Here is a 27,207-nt window from a genome sequence, read left to right on the forward strand (position 1 = left end):
TGTTGTAGAGGCCGCCATTCCAAATTTCCTTCATCATAAATTGGTGCCCCCACGGAGGAGTTCTTAGGCAGCGCTCTGCCAATCCTATGAAGCAAGGTCCATCAAATTCTCCAAGACTTCCACTATGGTCTTCCCAAGAAGCTTAAGAGAAGAAGCGTCTTTATCGACAAACGGCACGTATGCGGGTAAAGAGAGTTAACTACATATACCCTTCTTTGCTTCAAGGAAAATTTTGTAGTCATCAAGTACCTAGGTCAAAGCATTGTGTTGAGTGCTTCGCGGCTAGTGTGAAGACACTTCCTTTGAAGCCTCGACTTCAGGTGGTGAAAGCACTCTCAAACTCGGGTATTAACAAGTTTTTGGAGGGGGAGCTACACATCAATGGTGTGCAGTATTGGCAAGAGGCTACATATGGTGATGCACTCCAACTACTACTAGCAAGAAGGCTCAAGGTGGTTGAGAAGGTAGCCATTGAACCCTATGAACTCTACAAAGCTGAAGATGGTCACACCAAAGCTAGGCGAATCACTGGTGAGCAAATTCTTTGCATCTCTCAAATGGTGGGATCCAAAAGAGCTGAACTTCAATGAAGTGCTTCATGGAAGTTTGTAGTTAATGCACAAATGAATAATCCCATTTTCTACAACTTTCAATCAGTTCAGAATATTAGGGTGAATGTGCGCATTGATAGAAATATTTTTTCCAACAAAGATTGGTCTTCTATTTTGGAGCTGAGAGGTTGAGAGAGATATTGTTGTCCCCCGACCCTATAATATTTCCTATTTTGGAGTATAATGTATCTTTTGATGTTCACATCTTCATCTTGATTTAAGCATACTCCATAGGGATTTATATGGACCCACCTCTTGCTAGACAAATTGTGCATATAATAGCTAGCACAAAGCTTAGGTTCCAAAACATCATAAGGAACTTACTAGGCCCTCGTCGTCTAGCTGAGATTAATGCATCTATCAATCCATTTATTCTACCCTTAATAAGATATGATTTGGGACTAGACGTTTTCATCTTTGTGCTGTATTGAGAGGAAGGCAACCCATCCTATCATGGCTTTCCCTAATTTTTTTGGGCGTAGTGGGGAAAATGTTGGGGATTTTTTGGAGAACTTGGAGACGGATTTTCTTGTCTCTGGGAGGGATGACGAAGCATTGAAATCGAGAGATTTTCCTTTGGTGCTTAAAGAAGAAGCTAGGGTATGGTTCCATGCTCTAGATCGAACCCAAAGACCTGAATGGGAGGGATTGAAGGCGGCTTTTCTATGAAGATTTCAATGAGCCAATTCGGTAGAAGAACTATGGCAACGGCTTCTAGCCCTTCATCAAGTTGACCCTCATGGTTATGCAACCTATGAGGAAGGTTTTTTGAAACTTTGGGGGCAATGGTCAGACTCACTAAACCCTGGTAAGCGAGCTCCCAATTGCCTCCAAAAGGATCGATTTATCTCAGGTTTGTACCCCTTGCTAAGGAAGAAGGTAAAGAGAAAATTTCCAAATACTTTTGAAGATGCCTTAAGAATTGCTAGGGAAAAGAATTGAAAGATTCTCTATCAAGCCCAAGCTGGCCAGCTAGCTTTGGGAGGCAATATCACAACTATGGAAGCTTCTCACGTACCTCCAAATGTGCCTAATGCACCAGGCCTCAATAGAGGTCAACAAGAAGATATGCTCCAACAAATAAACAATCTCACAAACCAGCTAGAGGGTTTGAGAGTAAGTCTTGTGCAGGGTGCAAGAAGGCCTATTGAGGTAAATGGTGGGAATCGGCCACCAATGCGACATCAAGCAAGGGAAATGTTGTGTTACAATTGTGGGGAAAATGGCCACGGCACATGTATAATTGCCCTCATCCCAGAAGATATGACTACCCTATCAGAGGTCCTCGACAACAAGTAAGTCCTCCCCGTGCTAGAGCTCAAGCACAAGAGCAACCACAACCTCAAATTTTTCAACCACCTCGTGCTCAAGCTCAAGCCCCTGCTACTCAACCAAATGTGAGCATCATAAGCATGGAGGAGGTCATCAAGGGCAGAAGCAACCAGGAAGAAATAGCTAAAGGGAAGATGAAGATAGATGAAGTGGCTACAATGCCTATCAAGCATGTGCGTGTCCAAGATGAAGTAAGTAAACAAACAAGCAAGGATGCAAGCAATGAAGCAAGTAAATCTCAGCAACTAAATATGAATCCAAGAAGAGAAAGACCCATACTAGGTCTCAAATTGACATCTCTGATTTCCCTATGGGATCTTGGACACAACCTTATGACTTGACAGCTGATGTGAGTTCTCAAGGACCAAAGATTACTTGGCCACAACTACTTCATATCTCCCCAAAACTACGACGACAATGGTCAAAAATGGTGAGCATGAGGGCAAAGCAAAGTAAGCTAGTAAGTCTAATCAAAGCCTATGGTCTCAAGGATATAGTGCCTTTGGTGGAGGCTCAAATCAAGGGACAACGGATTCCAAAAACTTACATTGACAGTGGAGTAGAGGTTTGTGTCATGACAGAAAAGCTAATGCATCAATTGGGTTTAGAGGTAATGGAATCATCAAACTTTAGGGAAAAAATGGCCAATAATGTCTCTGTCACTTGTGTGGGTGTAGTGAAAGATTTGAGAGTTTCTGTTTTTGGAATCACTACAGAGGTTGATGCTTATGTGATGCCAGTGAAGGGAGAAGGATACCCCCTTATTTTAGGATGACCTTGGCTCATGGGTATAGGAGCTAGGCAAGATTGGGCAATAGAAGACTTGGAGTTGAGGCCTCGTGTGGGTGGCCATAGTCGAAAGGTGGTTTATAACTTGAAGAATGGGCGACAAGAGAACCTTGAACTAGAGACATCAGCTGATGAGTGGAGCTCAAGTGGATGCTCCTCATCCATGGATGAGGAAGAGAGTTCAAGTGAAGAGAGTGATAGCACTCTCGAAGTCATGGGCGTCACCATAAAGGAAACTACCTCATCAGAAGACAACCCAAGGATCCAAATGGAGAATGTGTGGGATGCCAGCCTAGAGAAGATGTTATCCAAGGATATAAAGGAAGAAAAAAGGGAGGGTTATGTAAATGTTCTCAAGAAGCATGCATCATTGTTTATTTTTTATTACACTCACATTACAGGTGTCACTGCAGTGAAGCATCATATCCATCTAAAAGAAGGGAGCAAGCCAGTAGTACAAAAACTAAGAAGATTAGGAGTTGTGCAACAAAATGCACTATTGTCCGAGTTGAAGAGACTCTTAGAGGCAGGATTCATATACCCAGTAGAATATTCAGAATGGGTCTCCCCAGTAGTGGTGAGGCCAAAGAAGAATGGTAAATGGCGAGTGTGCGTGGATTACAAGCCACTAAATGCTGCAACAAGAGGGATCACTTCCCTCTCCCATTTCAAGATGAGATTCTAAATGAAGTAGCAGGCCACGAGCGATACACAATGTGTGATGGCTACTCCGGCTACTTTCAAATACGCATTGCAGAGGAGGACCAGAAAAACACTACTTTCATCACACCATGGGGCTGTTTTGCATTTCGAGTCATGCCTTTTGGCTCACCAACGCTCCAGCCACCTTTCAACGATTCATGAATATGGTCTTCCAACATTACTTTGGTAAGTCCGTAAGGGTTTTCATAGATGACTTTTGTATTTACAGCTCCAAAAGTATGCATCGCGGCAAGATCGATGAAGGATTTACTCGTTTAGCTAAGCTGGGTGGACAACTAAACAAGGACAAATGTCACATTGGGGAAAGCAAGGTTACACTATTGAGGCATGTAGTGTCCATTGATGGAATCGAGGTAGATCCTGAAAAGATAGAAACATTGCTAAATCTACCTTCCCCAACTTCCATCAAACAATTATTATCTTCCTTGCAAAAGCTAAGATATTTGAGTAGATTCATATACTTACTCTCCCAAGTGATATTTCCTCTACAACAGCTGACTCGTCAAGAGACGCTTGTTTGGAGTGAAGAAAGTGATGGACATTTTAGAGAGATTAAAAAAAATGTTAGGGTCACTCCCTGTAATCCTCCAACCTTGTTGGGAAGAAACATTCTTTGTAAACCCTAGTGTGGGAGAAGAGGCCATTGGTGCTGCCCTCCCACAAAAAGATCTAAAAACATCCTTTATGAGGCCTGTGTATTTTGCTAGCCGCCTCATGGAAAACACAGAGAAGGCCTACACCCTGATGGAACAACTAGTGTTAGCCCTCATGTTTGCGGTAACCAAATTTCGGCCATACTTGCTGCCAAAGAGGTTTGAAATTATCTCTGTGGAGGATATGTTTCCCTATGCACTACAACATATGGAGATCTCTGACAAAATAGCAAAGTGGGCGGTGTGACTTCAAGAGTTTGATTATACAATACAGGATGAAAGAACAACTCGAGCATGCTTAGCCGACATTTTAACAAACAAGAGCTATGAAAAAGTTTTCCATTTGAAGAGAAAGGAACTTCCACCACCTCCGGCTCTAGAGGCTCTGGTCAATGCTTATAGCCTCTACTTTGATTGAGCATACAAGAGAACCAAGGATAAGGCAGCTGCAGGCATCTTGTTCTTATCTCCATTGGGAGAGAGGATCCATGGTGAAGGGATCACTCTAGAAGATGTCCACTCCAACAATGAAGCAGAATATCAAGCTCTAATTCATGGCCTTTGTTGGTGCCTGGATAATTCAATTGAGAGATTAAATGCTTTTGGTGACTCCATGCTTTTGGTAAGGCAAATGCAAGGTACATGGGCTTGCAAAAATGCCAGTCTCTCTACTAAAATGAGAGAAGCCAAAGCTCTTATGAGGAGATATAGGGAGTCACAAGTACATCATGTGCCAAGAGACCAGAACAAGGATGCAGACCACCTAGCATCATCGAAGTTAAATGAGTCAATAGTGGGAGCAGTGGCCATCAAACTTCCACTTCAGCAAGGCAAGGAGGACTTAGAAGATATTATGCACATTTTGGAGCAAGGAGAGGCTCCTAAACACTTGAATGCAGGGGAAAGGCGATGGTTAGCTAGGAAGGCTACCATGTATCGCACAGTCTATGATAATTTGTATTGTCTTGGTAAGGATGGTGTGCTTAGGAGAGTGCCTTTGAAGAGTGAAATTGACGAGATTTTAAAAGCTTGTCACGATGATGTGTGCGGAGGACACCTTACACACAACATCACTAGTAGAAAGGTTCTACAAGCTGGGTTTACTTGGCCAAGTCTTCATCGTGATGTCAAATACAGGTGTCAAACATGTGATGAATGTCAGAAAGCAGGACCACGACGGCTCATAACTAAACCTCAGAACCCAATAAAGGTATATGGGCCCTTTGAGAAGTGGGGAATTGATGCCATAGGGCCTCTACCACGCACTCAGTCAGGTAAAGAGTACATCATTATGGGAGTAGACTACATGACTAGATGGGTTGAATCTATGCCAACCAATAGAATTACTGCTAAGGATGTGAGTCAGTTCATCTTTGACCACATCTGTTGCCGGTTTGGCACCCCTCTGTTGGAATTAGGGTTGCAGAGAAACACACACAGCTTGGAGAAGACGACGGAAGCTCAAGGCACACGATAGAGAGTGTGTAGTGTGCAATGGAAAGATAGATAGCCCTAGAGTGATGGGCGTATATACAATGCACGGGGGAAAAAACCTCCTAAAGAGGGACAAAATGCCCCGGCGGTCCTAGTGTGTTCACACACATCACTACCACATGTATATGGTAACAAATCCCCCTGGAGTGATGCGGTGAACGAGAGCTGGCACATGAGGGAAGTGCCATGCCCTGAGGACAGGATCAGCCCACAAAGGGGAGTAAGCCCAAAGCTTTGCGGAAAGCTTCAAGCTTCTCACGAGACAATGCCTTTGTGAAAAGATCTGCAACGTTGTCCTGTGTTGGCACATAAGCCAAGCTGATCTCTCCTGCTGAGAGCCTCTCCCTGACATAGTGGTAATGCACCTCAATGTGCTTTGTGCGAGCATGAAAAACTAGGTTCCTCGCAACTGCCAATGCGCTCTGACTGTCAGTGTAGATAGTGTTGGCAGTGTCCTGTCCAACACCCAAGTCAGCCATAAGGCGTCTGAGCCATACACACTCAACCGTAGCTGTGAAGACTACCCTGTACTCAGCCTCACAACTCGAAGTGGCCACCGTAGGTTGCTTCTTGCTCAACCATGATATACATGAACTGCCAAACATGAAACAAAAACCACTTGTGGACACTCGCGTGTCAAAACAACCAGCCCAATCTGAGTCCGAAAAAGCATGTAAGTCTGGCGGCAATGATCCCCCCTTGGGATAAAACAAGCCAAGATGTAAAGTGCCACTAAGGTTGCGGAAAATCCTCTTGACAGCCTGCCAATGCTTAGACCCTGGGCTATGCATAAATCTGCTGACCTGCGAGACTGCAAACTGAATATCTGGCCTCGTGTTGCATACATAAATGAGGCAGCCAACAGCAGTTTGGTAAAGAGTGACATCAGCAGGATCGCCAGCATCATGTAGACTCAACTTCAAACCTGTTTCCATGGGAGTGGCAATAGGTTTGCAATCCTCAAGTCCAAACTTACATAGCAATGTCTCTATGTAACTTTTCTGACACAAGGCAATACCACCATCACACTGCTTAAACTGTATACCCATGTAATGATGCAACAGCCCCAAATCTTTCATCTTGAAAGTAGCATTCAAATCAGCCTTAAATTCAGCAATATGTCTCTCATTTGGTCCAGTGATCAGCAAATCATCAACATAAAGAACCACAATGAGAAATACATCATCCTCAAGCTTTACATACAATGTGCTTTCTGTTGGACTGTTACGAAAGCCTCGTTTAACCAAATGAGTGTCAGCTTTCTCATACCAAGCACGAGGAGATTGCTTCAACCCATACAAAGCCTTGTTACATTTGCACACTTTGTCCTCTTGTCCTTTTATGACAAAACCGCGAGGCTGCGTTACATAAACTTCCTCAAATATGTCACCATTCAAGAAAGCAGTAACAATGTCTGATTGATGTACATCCCAACCAAAATGAGCTGCCAATGCACATAGAAAACGCACAGTAGTCATACGACAAGTGGGAGCAAAAGTCTCTTCATAATCTATGCCTTTTTGTTGTGCATAACCCTTTGCAACAAGTCGAGCCTTATGGCGATCGATCTCACCACCGGCTTGCGTTTCAACTTGTAAACCCACTTGGTACCAATGGCCTTTTTGGCAGGAGGAAAATCACATAAAGTCCATGTGTCATTCTCTATAAGTGCATCATATTCTGATTTCATGGCAGCAATCCAATTTTCTAAATTCTGTGCTTCATCAAAAGACAGAGGCTCCTCAACATCATGTAAACTAGACACAGCCAAAGCATAACAATCTGATGCATAAGATGCATGGCGAGAGCCTGAACGAGTACAACTAGATAAAGGTGCATCCAATTTACTGCCACGCAAAGTGTGCACCAACCATTTTGGCATACCTCTAGCCTGCTCATTTTCAGCCCTTTCCTCATCAAGTACATCATGTACATCTGCATCAGTAATAGGCTGTTCTAAAACATTTTCAGAAACCCCCATAGGCTGTACATTTGCCTCATTGGAACTTACATTCGTATTTCCACCACTGAAAAGAGGCAACAAAGTGTCATAAATGTCCTGTGAGCTTACATTACTGTCTCTAGTACATGACAGCAAGGGCTGAACAGAATCTTCCACAAACACTACATCCCGTGAAACCAGAATACGTTTTGTTTGCGGATGATACAACCTGTACTCTTTGCTTTCAGCACTATAACCAACAAAAATACATTTGACAGCCTTATCATCCAATTTTCTGCGCTGCACTTGTGGCACCAAAGCATATACCAAACAGCCAAAAACACGCATGTGCTCAATAGAAGGTTTTCTATCATGCCATGCTTCATATGGAGTAATAGACTGCAAAGCTTTCGTAGGACACCTGTTAAGTACATAAGTGGCACACATGATGGCCTCAAGCCAAAAAGAATGCGGCAAAGCTTGACTTTTGACCATACATCGTGCCATTTCCGTTAGTGACCTGTTTTTCCTCTCAGCAACACCATTTTGCTGAGGTGTATAAGGCACTGTACATTGGTGTTTTATCCCATGACTAGCCAGAAATGCATTAAATTCATGAGACATATACTCCCCCCCTCGATCGAAACGGAGGGTGCCCATAGTACATTTTGAGACATTTTCAGCCATAGCCAAAAATTGTTTGAAGCACATAAAAACTTCGGACTTCGCTTTAAGCGGAAATACCCATGCATGCCTGGAGTAATCATCAATGAAAGTCACGAAGTACAGGTAATTTCCCAAGGACGGAGTTTGCATGGGCCCACAAACATCACTATGCACAAGCTGCAACCTGCATGTGGCCCTAACTGAACCATCCTTTGGAAACTTAGAACGCTGCATTTTACCCAGAATACAGCCTTCACAAACATGTTTGACAGGTGCTTCAAGAGGCGGCAAAGAAGCAACCATATCTAATTTCTGCAAACGCAGCAAACTAGCAAAATTCAGATGACCAAAACGTGCATGCCAAAGTTTTGCATCTGAAATAGCCCTTGAATCTGCAACAGCATTTGCAAAATTTTGTCCACACTTGTCATACAAAGTGAGCTTATACAGCCCACGGCACAAAAGCCCAGATGCAACAATTTCATCACCAAAACTGAGATCATGAACTGTACATCTGTCATCCACAAATTTGACTACAAGTCCAAGTCTAGCAAGTACGGATACAGGCAAGAGATTCTTCTTGATCCCAGGTACATAAAGTGCATCAACAAGTGTGAAGGAACTGCCATTAGCAGCAGTGAGCACAATCTTTCCAACTCCCTGAACTGGATAAGAGGCGTTGTTGGCACAAGTGACTGAATTTCCATGAGGGACAGACTCGAGAGAGGTAAACAATTCATGATGTGAGGTAATGTGCTTTGTAGCACCACTGTCAAAATACCACACATGTGAATCTGCAGCAACTGACAAGCATGCATCATGGACAGCAGGATTGTAAGTGCACTCTGCGCTAAAAGCCCATTCTGCATCAACATCAACATCACAATCTCCTTTCACAGAAGACTCAACAATGTCTGCATTTGTAGTGGAACCAGTATTTGCAGTGGAACCACCCTCTTTCTTCTTAGCCTCTTTGGCCTTCAACTTAGGACACGACTTGATCAAGTGATCATTGGCTTTACAATAATGGCAACGCATCTTCTTTTTGCCCTTATCACCAGAATTGCCAGACGAAGTGCTGCCAGCAGAAGCATTAGGAACAGAATTTTTGCCACTCGCAGCAGAACCATAAGAAGTGGCTGCATTACTGTTACCACCCTTTCTTTGAGAAGCAATAAAATCCTGTTCAACTGCACGCTGCCTAGTCCTGTTTTTTCTAGAAAGTGACTCTTGCAACAGCAATGTGCATAATGCATCAAACTTGACAGCTTCAGGATTTCCTTGGGTCATCAGTCTCCAAGTACTAGCAAAAGTCTGGTAGGAATCTGGTAAGGCATCAAGAACAGTCTGCACAAGGGAACTATCCGAAATGACTTCACCTGCAGAAATGAGTTGCTCATTGATATCCTTGACACTAGCAAGGAAAGTGTCCATATCATCTTCCTCATGCATAATCTTCGACTCTAGCTCTTTACACAGCAAAGCAATTTTAGCCTCATTGCGGCTTGCATAAAGACCTGCTAGAATATCCCAAGCCTGTTTTGCAGATTTTGCTGAACGAATGTGAGGAATAATGGTGCGCTTCACAGAAAACGCAATCAATGCATGAGCCTGCGCATCCTTAACATCCCAACGAGCTTGTTCTGCCGTAGGCAAAACAACTCTAACAGCTGCAATCCTTGCAACAAGACCTGCAACATCCTCAATATCGCCTACATCTTCAGAACCAGGACGTACATCAATGCCCTGCACAATGTTCCAGACACCTTTTGACACAAGAACATGTTGCATCATATAAGCCCACATAGGGTAGTTGTCCCCATCCAACCTGTCCTCATCAACAAACATCTTGAACACATCTGTGTTGTTGTTGTCAGCCATGGTAAATGCTGCACCTGATGTGAAAACTGCCCGAAAATAGGAGAAATGGAGCGGGAACAACTTGTGCTATATAGCACAAACCGTAGAAGACTATAAGGCACCTGTTATGCAGAAAACGGCACTGACAGAAAATCTGCACAAAATGACAAAATAGCCTGTGCAGTACTGCCCGTAGTGGAAACGGAGGCCAAAATGAGCCCAAATCAAAATTCTGAGCAGACCGAGCTCTTCTAGATCTCCTAAAATATTTGTCGACCTGCGAACGCTCGCCAAAGCTCACTGAAATCGGAGAAAGTGAACAGGCGTGTGCTGGAGCAGCTGGCGACTAAGCCCGGGAGGACGTGACCTGCTCTGATACCAATTGTTGGAATTAGGGTTGCAGAGAAACACACACAGCTTGGAGAAGATGAAGGAAGCTCAAGGCACACGATAGAGAGTGTGTTACTCAGTGTGCAATGGAAAGATAGATAGCCCTAGAGTGATGGGCGTATATACAATGCACGGGGGAAAAAACCTCCTAAAGAGGGAAAAAATGCCCCGGCGGTCCTAGTGTGTTCACACACATCACTACCACATGTATATGGTAACACCCTCTTGGAATACTATCTGATAGAGGACCAGGGTTTAGAGTAGACTTGGTAGGAGAACTCATGCAGAAGCTAAATATTCAGCATCAACACTCTACTCCTTACTACTCTCAGTGCAATGGCTTGGTGGAAAAGGTAAATGGAATCATTTGCAAAATTCTCACCAAATAGGTACATGCCAGGCACCAAGATTGGGACAAACACCTGAATGGAGCTCTATGGGCCTATAGAACCTCCTTCAAAACCGCATTAGGGTACACACCCTTTAATTTGGTTTATGGAAAGGAGGCACTTTTGCCCATTGAAGTGAAGTGAACAAGTCTTCGAATATTGGGTAGCCAGGTAGGCTCTCAAAAGGAGAAAGTACATCAAAGGATCATGGATCTAGAGAGGCTGTAATTGGATCGTAAAGAAGCCATCAACCACTACTCTCAAGAAGCAGAGAAGCGCAGAGAAAAGTTCAAAAAAAAGCTAGCATCTAAAGACATCAAAAAGGGATCTCTAGTGCTTCAATATGACAATCGCTTCGACACTCGTAAGGATGGAAAGTTTCTTTTTCGATGGGAAGGCCCGTTCTTGGTCACCAAAGAGTTCAAAAAAAATGGCTCTTACAGACTTCAAGACATTGATGGTAAAGTGCACAAGACCAGGACAAATGGATGGCGTCTAAAGCCTTATCACATCAGAATAAGGTCAGCCCAAGATCAAAGAAAGTAGGCTAGAGGCATAAATAACTCTAGCCAGGTTTGGGGGGGCTATGATCCGAGCCTATCACAAATTTTTTCTTTACTATATTTTGTTGGTTTTCCCTCCTTCTAGAGGTTTACAATAAAAGAAAGAGTGAGAACAACCTCTTGGAAAAATTCAAAAAATGACTTGACTAGTTCACAGGAGGTGAAAGGTAGAACCTAGTGGTAAAGGGAAGGGAAAATAGGTAAATGTGAAAAGAAAAGATATGATGTGTTTGTGGAGCCATGCACCCATGATTAAAGGGTCATGAGGGGCTCATATCATCATGGATTTGGAGCCATATGATGATTAAAACAGATGGGACCCAGGTGGAAGACTTGGTGAAGGAAGGAAACAAACACATGATTTTGCTGGATTTTTTAAAAATACATCCACTCCGATCCAAGAAAAGTTGTCTTCATCAAAGTTTTAGCTTATGAGGAGATTCTGACCATATTGTTTTTATAATTTTTGTAGCTACGGTCTAGGAGATGTGGCAAAAATGGTGGACGCCAGTTTTTTCAACTGTGGTGGAGACCACCCCCTCTACATTTACACACACACCCTTCCTTTTCCACATTGAGTCCTTCTCTAAAAATCAGCCATTAGTCTCCTCACCCTTCCCTCCTTCCTCCTCTCTCTCAAGCTCATAAAACCATCACAAATTCCTCTTCTAATCACCTCTCAAATCATGCTTAATCTTGTTGTAATTCATAAGTTTTCATTCAACCCCTTTCTATTATTACTAGATATGCATTGATTTTATGTAGATTCTTTACATTTTTAAATAAGGAAGCTCTTGGACTCAAGATATGGAGGAAGGAGTGAAAACAACACAAGTGATGATGGAGCCAATTAGTTGCAAATTGGTCAACAAATCACTTGGGAGGAGCTTCTTCATTGTTGGAATGTCCCTAATCAAGCTTTATTTGTACAAATTGCACTTGGATCTTAACCTCACTCCTAATCACTCTCTCGCCTATATAAAGAGCCCCCTCCCCCTTTGTAATTTCAAGTCTCCCTCAGCCTCATTGAGTCTTTGTATCACTCATCATGAGCCCATAAAGCTCATTCATTCACTCTATTCTTTGCACATTCTAGAGTACAAATTGTTTTATGCTAGTAACCTCCCCTCCTCTTACTTATGTTAATTAAGAGAGATCTTTTATGTGTGTGAGAGAGTGCTTGATGTGATTTTGGCTAAATCTTGAGTTGTTGTTTAGTAATCTACATGCTATTTCTGTTGGGAGTGCTTGAAGTGATCCATTCCTTGTACACACATTGAGGTTAATGCTTCATTCATAGTGATAGCTCTCTCTCTCTCTCTCTCTCTCTCTCTCTCTCTCTCTCTCTCTCTCTCTCTCTCTCTCTTTGCGTAGCGGTCCTAGTCCACGCTTCCAAGACTAGGTGGTGCCCTCATCTCATTTCTCTTGTGGCGCAATGGAGTTTGTTTTGGTGTAGAGGCCGCCATTCGAAATTTCCTTCGTCACTCTCAACAAAAATGATATCCTTCCCCATAGCAATTTCATAAGAGAATAAGTAAAGAACCTTGTATTTGCTTAATTCATTTGGGTAGGGTTCTTTGCATAAAAAATAAGAGACTAATCCCTTGCTCTCATGCTTGTAAATCCACACATTCCCATTATAGGTAGAGACCCTGGTTGTTTTTTTATCATACATAAAAAGAGCTCCAGGTCGATCAGTTTTTGGAGGCGGCTCTTGAGCCTCTGAGACCATTTTTCCTTTTGCCACATTATCTCCATATCTGTTGTAATCCTCAGGGTTACTAACTATCAGATAGTGGTTCCCCTTTTCTTCTCGGAATCTATCTCCATCATCATAGACTCGAATTATTTCCAGTCTCTGAGAAGGTCTTTCCTCTATACAAAAACACTTGCTTCCCCGATAGTCAGAATAAACTAGGGCTCCCCTAGAGTTTGTTCCTTCTAAGAAGATTATAGTGAACTTGGCATCGTTCAAAGGGTTTTGGGAGGTACTTCCTCCTAGCATTCGTCCTTCACAAGAGAAACCTCCTGGCTGTTGACTAACCACCATGAAGAAGGACTTATCTGATGACGTGTCGGTATCACTACCCTCCTCAATGATCGATGCTAATAGATCTAGCCTTACCTGCGTTACACTCTCCTCAGTGGACATTAAGCTACCCTGATCATGTGCTACTTTTTGGTCTTTAGGAATGTGTCTTCCTGATCTTAAATTCATCAAACTTAGCAATGCAATTTATCACAAATCCAACCACTCACCTGGCAAGGGATCAGTTTCCGCACAACTTCTTGCCTTGCCCCGCTGAATATACCTGTACACAAGCATTTAATTTTGGCAATTGAATCAAAGCATTTAACCGCTAGAGGTGGTCTTAGTAATGATTGGTATAACTACAGGGTTAACCTCAACCACTACTGTACTCTATACACTTTGGATGTTCTTGATTAGGTCTGCTAATCGGAACTGTACTTTAACCAAGTGTTTGCCAGTCTAGAGGTAAAGTCTTAATTCCGTCTTTGCTCCGTCAAAAGGTCAAACAAGGTCCAATTTCACTTCTGAAAGAAGTTCTGGAACTCTTAAGTCAATCGGAACATCACTCTATGTCCATAGTCAGATTTTGACTTCAAAAATAAGACCCTGTAGACATCCTACGCGTATCATGTCTACCTGATCTGTTTTGGCTAAAATTTGCACTATAGATTCCCCTTCATGTGCTGAGTCCACAGCTGTTCTCACTTTTTGATTTGGACACCTATAAGTTGGTCAACTGATCAGAAATTTGTTCCAGCAACCTGATGTTGATCTGACCAGTCAAATCAACTCCAATTTGGACCAAAATTGACTAGGAGGCTTGCCTAAGGCTATACAACACCCTACTATGTCCACAGTCAGATTTTGACTTCAATGTCATGCCTTAGACATACTACGCGTAGCATGTCTAACTGCTCAAAATTGTTGCAAATTCAAACCACAGACTCCTCTTAAGGTGCTGATCACTCTGGTATGCTCACAGTTGGCGTTGGAGTGCTAAATCATTGTGAACACATCCTACGCGTAGGATGTCTAAGTGCTATGTTTGACTCCAAACTTGAGCTGCACCTTCCCCTTGATGTCAGCAACCCAATGCTATGCTTAGATTTTAGTTTGGATTTCAAAAGACCCCAAATTCAGCTATTCTAGCCTTTTTCAGTCAAAAATGATAAAGTCTGCTTAAAACCCAATTTTCTCACCCAATTGAGATTAAACCTTTCTCATGCACTCAATAAATTATGTAGATCATGCTCATGAAGACATCCTATGGTTTTGGTTTTAAAATAATGCCTTGGGCCCAATTTGGGTAAGACATCTGGAAATTTCTGTCTTTTGGCCTTATCCTATCAAGATATGGTCAAGTTCCCCTTTCCAAGTGAATATAGGGTAATTGTTACCTTCTAAACACACTGGTCAACTAAGATTTTCAAAATTCTCACCAGAACACCCTATAGACATCCTACACGTAGGATGTCTACTGCTCCTTTTCTCATACTAAAGTGCTACTTTGCCTTCCCTATGCTCTCAGAAAGTGCCAATATGCCTTACAAGTGCAAAAATATGCAAATTTCTCTCAATTTAAACCTTTTCTAAACTTTTATGTTTTTTGAGTCCGCCTTTTACCTTTTAGGCAATCCAATAAGAGAAAAACACTCAAGTCTATATGTTACTACGGTGAAACCCACCCTCTGAACACACAAGTGACCTCAGTTTCCCCAAATTCCCTTCTAAAATCCCCTTGGAGACATGCTACACGTAGGATGTCTACTGTCTTAAAATTCAATTTTTTTTTGACAGAAGTACTCCCTATGCTCTGCAGTTCTCTCAGAAATACTCACAGAAACTTTTGAACTTCAATTCAGCTTTTAAACACTCTTTTCTGTCTTTTACAGCACTTGATGAGCCTAACAGAAAATATAACATGCATGAAGTGCTCTAGATCATAAATCATGATGTCCTACTTACCCTACTCCTACTCATCATGTGAGAGGGTAATTTTGGTGTCTCGGTTGCTTCCTAGCCTCCCTTGACTCTCAAGCTACCCTTTCATAACCTCTACCACTCCAACCCCTACTCTCCTACCTAATACTACCTAAGTCGAAGGATCTAGGCCAGACACACGCTCCCTAGACTCCTCCTAAGACCTAGAGAGTCCCCCACCCTTTGATCCTATCTAAATGTAAAACAAGACTCTGGCAAGTGAGAGAATCCCTATCCTCAAAGACTAGTCTTGGTTACCTACCTAGGGTTTTCATCCCCAGCAGCGGTGCCAATGTTGGCGGATACGCCGCGACGGACATCAGCACAAAGAGAACTCACCTAACAAGATTTGTTAGCTAAGGACGAAGCTCGACCCACAAGCGCATGGAAGCAAGCATAGGGTGTCAACCTACAATCGATCGACTATTGACGACTTCCTACAGAGTTCTCTACCCAATGTCTAAGTTACAGCCTTCAAGACTACACAAGAGGAGATTTTCTACAACGCTTTCAAGAGCCAATTACCCATCAAACGTTCTCGAAACGCTACAAAACTTGAATGAAATCCTATTAACACCAATAGGTCGCTCTCCCTAAGGCCCCTGACCCAAAACCCCAACCCTAAACACCCGATGCAGAATCACGTAGGATGTCTGGTCGAAATTTACAGGTCAACGTTTTCTAAAAACTAAAGTCCCTAATGTGTAGCTCTACTCATTGGGAACGCGTGGATATGCTGAAATGCAAAAACGGACAACGTATGCTTACCGAATAGCCAGATATAGCTCGTGGGTTGATCTCGCAAAGCCGGGCCGTACACCTGTAATGTAGGTGATGGCACGTATCTCTCTTCGGGGGAAACACACTGCACTTCTCCGCACTTGATTCTGACCACCAGTGCACGTGTAGCGTCAAGATAAACTCTCACTCTCTCTCGTACACAGAGTAGGCTCAACTCACACAGACAAAACTTATAAAAATGACAAAGGGTTATTTGCATTAAGGTCAAAAGTGGTATAAATACCTTACAATCTCAAACCCTAATGTTCCAATTTAACCATTTACTAAGTCTAAATGTAAAAAATGGGATACAATTTGGAAGCTTCTGCAAGCCCCACTATTTACAAAGGTGAAATGACGATTTCTTCTCAATTAAAAATAATTACAAAGGAAATTAGTATCCCACTTGGAAATCATCCTCCGTTGGGTGTGTCCAGCCGCTAACAAGATGGCCGAGTATGTCAACTCTCAACTCCCTGGTTCTATCACTGAAGTAATCCACCATACCATGGTTGCTTCACTCATCAACTTCCAACAAGGTGCTAGACAGAACGTCTGGCCCATGGAAAATAAAGACAAAGGTGATGTCAAGGGGAAAACCAATGCCCAAAATTCTTCCCAAGGCACTGCCAACAACAACAACAACAACAACAATCAGTCCAAGGAGAAGGGACTTTACAAAGGCAAGAAAAAACTCTCTCCTGAAGAGCTTGAATCTTTTCGCAAGGACCATACGTGTTTTAAGTGCAGGGAGCAAGGACATGGTTATCTTTCTTGCCCCAAGAAGAATGTTTGCAATGGGATTCCTAGAGCTTCCACCATCAAAGCTCCAAAAGAGGATGCTCATTGCAAAGGTGCACCTATCTCCTATGCTTGGGGAAAGGTAAGAGAGAACGATCCCTTCATCTTGCTTGATCCTGGCTATACTCACAACTTCATATCAACCGAGTTGGCCACTAAGTTGGGTATTCAAGATTTTGAGATGGGAGATGTTGTGACGGCCGACACTCTTTCAAGGGACAGCGAGCCTTAGTTACTCCCTTGATTGGGAAGTTGAGGCTCCATGTCCAAAGCTATGTCAACAAAGAAGATTTTCATCTCTCCTCCCCAACATGAGGATGCTATCCTAGGGGCGCCATGGTTTGATCGCATGGTTGCCAACCTGAAGTTCCTTGAAAGGAGAATCTACTTCATCTACAAGGGAAAGAACATGTATATAGATACTAGTGAGTGTGGTCATACTATACCACTTGTAAATCCTCCTGCTTTTGATAAATCGATGAAGAGCTCAGTTTTTGTGTACATGATTTTGTCAAAGAGTCTCTAAAAGATTCTAATGTTTCATCAAATGTAAATGGTAGGAATCAAGAAGAGTTAGACTTGTTTAATTTTCTAAAAGGATTCCAAGATGTGTTCATCGATGATATCCCTATGGACTTACCTCCAAACCAAGGGGATGCTAGCCATCGTATTGAGCTCCTTCTAGGAAGCTCACCACCTTACAAGACTCCTTATCAAGTCTCTCAAGATCAACAAGAGGAGATTATGAGGCAAGTACAAGAATTGGTGTAGACAAAGGGATGGTATGACCTAGTTCCTCTCCCTTTTGTTCTCTAGTCCTTTTAGTGCAAAAGAAAGATGATGCATACCGTATGTGTGTGGACTATCGAGCACTAAACCATATCACTATCAAAAACAGATTTCTTGTGCCTCGGGTAGAAGATCTGTTTGATAAGCTACAAGGCTCTACCTACTTCCATAGGATTGGCCTTAAGAGTGGCTATCATCAAAAAAGGATAGTTGATAAAGATATCCTAAAGACCGTGTTTTGTACAACATTTGGCCTTTATGAGACCCTACCACAAATTCACTGGAGTGTTCTTTGATGATATCATCATCTACTCCAACTCTTTGGAGGAACATAAGCAACATCTCTAGATGATTTTTCAAGCATTGAGGGAGAAAAAGCTTTTTCTCAACCAAAAAAAAGCGAATTTTTCCTTCAAGAGATTCAATACCTAGGTTATATTATCTCTCAAAATGGTATCCGTATGGATCCATAGAAGTTAGAGGTAATAAAAGCATAGCTAATCCAAGGAATCTCCGTGAACTAAGAAGCTTTATTGGTATGTGTGCATACTATAGACGCTTCATAGAAAAATTCTCTCAAGTAGTAGGACCACTACATGACTTAACTAAGAAGAACGTAAAGTATGTATAGACTGCTAAGGAGCAAAATGCTTTTGACAAGGTCATGGAGAAGCTTACCTCCCAACCAGTCCTCATGCTTTCGGATCTCTCAAAGCCATTTGAGGTCCAATGTGATGCTTGTGTGATTGCATTGGAGCAGTTTTGCTTCAACAAGGGCATGCCATAGCATATGAGAGCCGACGGCTCAATACCGATGAACGAGTCTTGGGAATTTATGAGTTCAAAGAGATTTTAGCTGTTCTACATGCCCTCGAAACATGGAATCACTACTTATTGGGGACTCCATTTGTTCTACGAACCGATCTCACCAAAGTCTCAAGTATTTCATGACGCAAACCAGGATTTTTGACAAACAAACGAGGTGGGAAAATTTTCTTTCGCAATTTAATTTCCATATTGCTCACGTTACTGGTAAGCACAATCAAGTGGCCGATGCACTTTCATGACGACCAAAAGTTAATGCGGTGTCTATAGCTACTCACAATGATCTATCTTCTACGATAGATGAGTATGCTACTGACCCTAACTTTAGAGACATAATGTCAGCCCTTGCTTTGAGGAAGAAAGAGAAACCATTCACTTTGCAGGATGGTTATCTTCTCCACAGCAATAGGCTATGTATTACCCATTCCCTTTATGAGAGAAAGTTATGTATGAGTCCCATGCTCCTCTCTATGCGGGGCATAGAGGCATTCAACCTACTCTCCGTGGAGTAGAAATGTACTTCTATTGGCCTACCATGAAAGCGGACATACAAGAGTATGTTTCAAAATGTCTACTATGCCAAAAGACTAAGTATGATAGAGGGAAGCAACCTGGACTACTCCAGCCATTGCCTATCCCAAATTCAACATGGGAGAGTATATTATCCATGGATTTCATCTTTAGATTACCAAGTCTATCCATGGGAATATGGGACTATGGACAATAGTCGACTGTTTTAGCAAGCAAGCACACTTTATTCCTCTCAAAAAGACTATTAAGGCACACCAAATGGCAACTCTCTCCATATCACGGATTTTCAAACACCATGGATTACCAACATCCATCGTGTCAGATAGAGATCCTAGATTGACCAATAATTTTTGGAAAGGTTTGTTTGAAAATATAGGAACAAGATTGAATTTCTCTTTGGTCTATCAACCACAATCTTGTAGAGTATGCCTACAATAATATTGTACATACTTCTACGGGAAAATCACCTTTTGAGACCATAGAGGGAAGACCAAAAAGTCCCTTGGTACTTAAAGTATATGGGAAGATCTTTGCTCTATCGATGAGTATAGCCGTGACCTACAAGAATCTTTTCAAAAGATTAAGGAGGCTATATACATCTCTCAACAAAGGCAAAAAGTTGTTGTTGACAAGCACAAAAGGGCCTTAACATTCAAAAAGAATGATTGGGTCTTACGTAAGTTTCCTAAGGCTCAATTAAGGCAAACGACGGGAAAAATCCTACGGGCCATCAAAAGCATTATGCTAAGCTAGCAAAATGATACTATGGTCCGTTCCAAATCTTGAAGACTATCAATGACATGGCTTACCAGCTCAAGTTGCCCAACCATTGGCTCATCCACAATGCTTTTCATGTGAGCCTCCTCAATCCATACAAAGGAGGCCACCAAGTGAACCAATTATTGAAGACCCTCCTGAAGTTGAAGACCAAGAAGAGGTGCTACAACCCGAAGCTATCCTTCGGCATGACGCCAAGGCACTACGACATGGTAAGATTACCTGACGGTATCTTATTAGGTTGAAAAGTTATTCTTTTGAAGATGCTAGATGGATGCAAGGAATAAAACTTAAGGATAGTATGAACCTTGTCAATTCTTACAATGCTAAATTAGACTAAGCACATGTATAAATTTCTTTTTTGTTTTTGTCTTATAAGACTAGTTCCCTTTTTGTTGTCCACAAATTTAATTAGTATGCATACTTAGAATCATGTTTCTGATGACGACGTCTCTCAATCACCAAGTAGAATTTGTCACTCTACTTGGGAGTATGAAATGGACTAAAGAGAAGACATGCTTGTGGCAGTTATGTCTCCCAAGCACCAAATGGATTAATCATCCACCTTGGCAAGATGTTGTAGGGTAAAAAGGTATCCTCTACCCGCTAAGTAAGATTCAATAATGACCAAGGCTCTATCTTTCTACCTCATAGTTGAGGATGACTATGATATCAAGAGAGAGGTAATGTCATAAAATCTAATATCTAACCAACCCAGATGATTTTCTCATATTAAACTGATCAGTGAATGTGGGAGAATAAATGGGAACAAGGGTTAGGATATAGACATGTGCTTATAGATCTATCTCAACACCACGGGGCCAATGGTAAAGGGGCCCAAATGAAAGATGGTCTATCAAAGTGCAAGGCTAAACAATGGAGCATAAAGACCTTAGGGTTAGCTTCATTGAAGACCTCCAATATCTAGTGCTAAAAGTCATTTGACCTTAGGTAAGCAAGGGTTGTGCTTGATGTCCAAACCTGGCCCAAAATTAAGGTGCTTGATATGCTTGATGACTGAGATGCTTGACGTGCTTGATGGTTGAGATGCTTGAGGTGATTGTCATACTTGAGATGTTAGGGATGTACTTGAGGTGAGAACCAAACCCAAGCTTCTGGTGAGAACTAGGCCCAAGGTTGAGGGGCTTGAGGTGGCACAAAAGTCAAAGTGAATCCATACAAGGAGGAGGACGAGTCATGCAAGAGGGGGGGTGGTTGCTTGACTAGTCTCTCTCCCAAAGGACACCCCTTGCCCAAGGGGCAAGTAGGACACATGTCAAGCCCCTAGCTTGGTTACCCTCATGGTGTGCCTAAAGTCTATTGGTTGGCCTTCCAAGGGTTCCAATGATAATTGGATTAAAATAATTTGTTTTAGCATTTATCAAGCCCTCTCTCTCAAAGGTGAAAGGTGGACACTTGTCCCAAGGCTACCCTTGTTGCTTGGTCTGACTCTTGCTTGTGATTGGCTACGCCTGGAGGGGTCCAATGAGCTTCAAGAATGAGCTACAAGGGGGGGTCGACCAAAGCAAGAAGGGGGCCTGCTTAGGGGATATACTCTCCCACACACACACACACACACAAACACAATCTCTCTCTCTATCTCTCTCTCTCTCTCTCTCTCTCTCATAGTGTGAAGTGCAACGTGCAAGAGCTCCCTCTCCTTCTCCAAGCACGTAGAGAGGTTGAGAGCCTACACCAACACTCTTGGCTATGGAATGCAAATCCAACCAAGAGCCATGCTTCAATGCTTCATTACTATGCTATCTTCTCCATCTTGATTACTATGCTATTATGTATGTGAGCAAGAAGAGTGATGATAAGTGAGGAACTAGTTCTTTCTCCCCATCCTCACTTCCTGTTAGCTCTCTCCACCTTCCAAGGTGTTTGAGGTCTTGGGATTGAGGCTTGGGATAGTTAATGCTTTCCACAAAGTTTATGTTATTCTTGTGATGCATGAAGCTTTCCATCTTCATTGCATCACCTAGGTCACAAGGAACACAAAGATTGTATTGTAACAAGTCTCTCTTGATGGGAGAAATCATATAACAAATGCCTATTGGAGAGGGGACCGCCGGCTCCACATAAATCCGGTCCTTAGCTGTTATCATGTTCTCTAAATTCTTTCTCTTACAAAAGTATTGTTCATGCCAAGTTAACCAAATGCTATGTTTATGTTTCTATCTGCAATTATGATCACCCTCTATGCTCACAAAGTAATTTTTCAAAAGTACTCTCTCTAATTTCCGCTACTCTCAAGTTAATAGGCCAAATCCATTAAAAATGGCATGGGGCAATGCCCCTATAGTTGACACTTTTGTCACCACTTTCGTAGAATTTCTCTGTGCCAAGCTCCAAGTGCAGCCTGCATTCTATGTGTTGAGGTTACTTTTGCATGTTTGAAAGGTCGGGAAGTGTGTGTGCATTTTGTGTGTGTGTGTAGATCTACATGTGTTGTTGCAGATTTATACCATTTTTCTATTATTGTTTGTTAATCTAGGCTCTACTTTGTTTCTATTCACAAACCTTTGTATGTCAATGTCGATTTTTTTTTTTTGGTTAATCTAGGCTCTATTGATTTATGCTTTTTTATTAATCAAGGCGCTATTGATTTTTGTACTGTTTCTTCTGAAAACTAATTAGTTAAAAAAAAACCATAAAACCAAAAATGTCATGCAACTAGTTTTGATTTTGGTTTTTTGAATTGACAAAAAAAACGACTCCAACTAGTTCCCCTATACGAGAGAAAAAGAAAGAGCCCCAATGCCCCAACCCCAGCCTCAATTTTGATTTATCTATATAAGAAGTAGAATCCTCCATAGCTTCCTTTTAAGTGAAGGAATAGTGTGTCCCATCTTATATATATATCCCACTTCTCAAGGGTAAAAGGAAGCATGTGGGATTTATGCTTCACCTTTCCCTCCACAAGCCTCCTTTAGACTTTTCCCGTTTGCCTACACGCCCAAGTAGAGATCGACTATTTTGGGGGTTACGAGAGCTTCGGGTAGCCTAATTGTAAAATGCAAAGCACACCACATTCATCTAAACAATGTGCTTGTTTCGAGCTATCACTTGACCTATTCCACATCATGCACATGAAAAAAGTTATAAAAAACAAGTAAAATGAAGTAAAACCGACCAAAAAGCTAGATGGCGAGTGCATTTTCTTTAATGAGCTTTTATCTTCGTGCTTTTTAAACATTGTTCAATTTTTTGAGCTTTTTAGAGTCAATTTTTAGAACAAATATACATGTTCTAAACAATGTGTAAAACCATTCGACAAGTTTATATACAAAAGAACAAACGGATTATTAACAGAACAAATGTCACAAACCATAAATACATACATACATACACATATATATATATAAATTTCTCCATCATTAAACATAAAAAGAATTACTATGCCAACATTGTGTGATCAAAAACTTGAGGGCGTACTAGTTCACTAAATAGAGGGAGGGACAAAATGGGGTTTCCTATTGTTTGATGTAGAAAGTTAAGGGTTCATAGCACGGGGATTGCAATGCAGGGCTCACTAAGTATGAAGGCAACATCAACCGCGGTCAGTGTAGGTTGATGTATTACCATGTGCTCCTTAGGTTGCAGGCCCAAGACATGCACATACACATAATACATGCCCTTACAAGAAATGAATGAATTTTGATGTATCACCCTTTTTTGGAAATTTGGACATGTACAACTTGGCTCGCTTGCCTTTGATATGAACATTATAGCAGCTTTCAGTGAGTATACAAAACGCAACATGTTTCTTTTGAGTCATAAAGACTTCCTCTAAGAAGGTTCTAGCCATCACTGGATCTACCTCAATCCTTTTCTATGCTTCTTTTGAAATACCATGCCTCCACTTTGTTACCTACTACTTGAACCTCCTTCTCCACATAGTGAGGAGACCCTATTTTCCTTATAGTTTGGTGTGCTAATACCGACCACTCGAAAACCTGCCATTGTAAGGCTAGGGAGCTCTTCTCTTGAGACGTTTTTCCCCCTTGCAATGGGCAAGAGCATGGGGGCTATCAGTACCTCCTTCACTTGTTTTTTTATTGCCTTTGTGTGCTCCACATACTGATTGCAAAACCATAGCCATTGCTCTATGGTTTTGTATTTGTAGCATCTTTTTGACCAAAAGCATGGTGTGACAAAACATGTACCATGACTATTAAAAGTGTTACCACAATTTTTCCTACCCACAACACCAAAACCGTTCCTATTACAATGAATGGGAATTCTGTGAAAGGCCCATTGTTCACGTGGAAAATCAACATCCTCTACATAGATTGACTGCTCTGTGTTACATGTCAAATGTTAATTTTCAGGCATGTACTCCTTTTCAATCTCTTTGTCTTCACTATTGCTTGACTTCATGGTTTCAAATCTGATATGTCATGGACGACCACAAACTTTGGGTTGTTTTGACTCCATTAAATATTCTGGACGATGAGAACTAATAGCTTTGCTTATCTCTCTCTTCTTTTGTTGCACGGTTTTCCTATCACCATGTAGTGTGGGCTCTTCATACATTGGGTGCCTGCAGAAACTCCTTGCACCACCCTTGCAATGATAGATGGACTTGGAGTTTGCTATCTCTCAACTCTTGAGAGCATCTAGATCCAAGTGTGGGACCTGTACCTATATAAAAATATGTCAAGAATCCCAAACACTTTGCACATTGTGTGTATGAGTTTAAGACATCTCTAACACATGCATCATATAACGAAATCTTTCTTCTTCCCCCTTCAACAGACAACCAGCTGGCATGAATGCTCTCAAAAAAGTTTATACTTGGAATTTGTGCCTGCTCCCATGGATTGTTATTAGCCTATCCACAAAATTATAGTTGAGTAATTGGACATGGTTTTTCTTGGATCACAAAGGGATAAAATTTAAACTCACATTCTTGTTGATGTTTCCCCAATACTCAATTCATTGCTCCCACCATTTAAACCATCATTGAATTGCCTCTAAGTTATCTTTTGGGACATGAATCAACCACAAATCTTTGGTATGCCTTGCTTGAATTGTAGCCTCTTCTATAGTTGTTGAGAGTCTCCATGCTTCACACATTCCAATGTGCTCATTTTGCTTTGGTACAGGCACAAATTTTCTTGTGTACTTTTGCAAGCTCTTCCCAAATGGAAAAGGCAAGAGTGCTTGCTACCTTAAATAATATTACACGGGCCTCCATTGTACACTTCCTTATTGCCAACTAGTTTGCACGTGCCTCATCTGACATGAACCCTGCAAAATCAGGTGGTTCCGGTCCACATTGAGCCATGGTATCATTTAGACTTTCCCAAAACAATATTTGAGACTTATCAACCTCCTCTTTTGATTCACAAATTAAGATAACCTGCAACGCTAGCATGCTAGCCAAATATGATGCAGATGTTAGGAAAAAACTTTTGGGGAATGAATATTCCATAGTTCCAATTAGAAACAAACTTACCCTGTATCAGACACGAAACAAGACATTGTTGCCCATCCGTCTATCTTATGTGTATGATCAAAGTGAACCCAAGCTTTCCTCAAGTCATCTTGCCTCGTTCGTCTCATGTGATTTAATAGATCCACACTTGATGCAGGACCTTTTGAAGACATCATGAAAAGGTAACATTTTTCTCTTCCAGTGACTTATCCTGGGAATCTATTACCATGGAAAAAGAGAAACATACATTGGTGTTACAGTTGCGAAATATTGTCATATCCTTCACCCATTTGAACAGCTTGCTTCGCGTTTTCTTTTGTTATTAGACCTTTGAATCTACATGCAATATCCATATAAATGTGAATGACATAACATACCAAAGAAAAAAACATAAGATACATGAATCCATCCATACCTGTTGCTTTGCACTAGTGGCATCATCTCCTCTAGAAAACCAAGTAAATCTTGATCAATTGTGACTTCCTCACCTTCTCTCGTTAAAGATTCAAACAACATTTGTCGAGCTACCAGCATTTGTATTTTTTGTGGTCCACCTTTCTGTATTTCAAGAACTGTGCTAACCAAGTTCTGCACTTTTGCTATATTGGCTCTTGAGGTGCCCGATTGAGCACTATGCTCACGAAGGCCAATATGAAGTACCATTCAAGTCATACTCCCATACAAAAGAAAAACATAATAGATCATAGCCTTGCATACATCAATGCATGTCATGGTTTTTTGGCAATACTGATAGTAAAGTTTTGATTTGCCTTCACCCCAACAGAATATCCCTTGCTTATCTACCTATCCAAATGGCCATGGAAACAGTTGTCATTGAACTTCTTCTCATTCATGTGGAATGGACAAGAGAGGTGGTAACATTGTAGATTCCCAAGGCAATAACTTAGCCTCACTATACAAACTATTGTCATGTTTGTTTGGGATGGTCGTGTCCAGAGATGACTATCATGTCACTAGAGAGGCGGTCACTGATGTTTTAATGAGTCTTGTTTTCATTTATTCTATGGAAATCTTCTTAATCTGATAATATCATATTTACAATTTGTTTATTCAAATAGGTGCTTGATGTTACAATGTGTTTTTGGCATCGTGTCGGTCAAGTTGTGTCGAGCTACGACAGAGAGAATGGAGAGAAGATTTTGGAGAGTGTTTACAGCATACCGTAGTTATGTATTAGATGATTGTATTTTTCCCACAGAAGTTGATGGTGAAATTGTTAGAGGTGGTGCGGAGAGAAGTAGTGTATTTTTTTGGTAAGTCACTTATCTTGTATGATGTTGATTTGAATGGAGGCTTGTATTACTTAAGTTTGGCACATTGTTTTCACCACTTTCAAGAGTAATGGTGTTTGTTTATATGTTGGTGACATGGTCAGGTGGTTGCTTGCAACATTCACAGAGCGTTGAGACTATGTCTTGGATGTGTTTGCAGGGTGTGGTGGTTTGGGGAAGGCGAGCATAGAAGACCTGAGATGTTGTATTCGTCTAGAGCTAGATGATTTACTCTATGAATCAGTGTCTTTCTCCAATAGTATAAATGAAGGAAACTCTTGCAAATTTTTTTGTTTATTTGTACTTGGAAATTTGGTTTTGGATTCATATTGTTTATTGTTGGCCTATAGTTTGTGCACACGTTTTGTCTTCGACGAGCTCATTTAGACCATGTTTCATTGCAAAAGAATGGAAAAGTGGTACAAACTTATTTGAAGGGTTTTTTGTTAGTCTTTTCATTTTCTGAACGTCCTTAATCTCTTGTAGAGGCCTTCAAGATAAAGGTGGAGAGGTAATTTTAGAAATTTTTAAGCTAAAATTAGGGA

The sequence above is a fragment of the Adiantum capillus-veneris genome, chromosome 22, assembly GCF_014529385.1.
Source record: "Adiantum capillus-veneris isolate H3 chromosome 22, ASM1452938v2, whole genome shotgun sequence".
Classification (NCBI taxonomy): Eukaryota; Viridiplantae; Streptophyta; class Polypodiopsida; order Polypodiales; family Pteridaceae; genus Adiantum; species Adiantum capillus-veneris.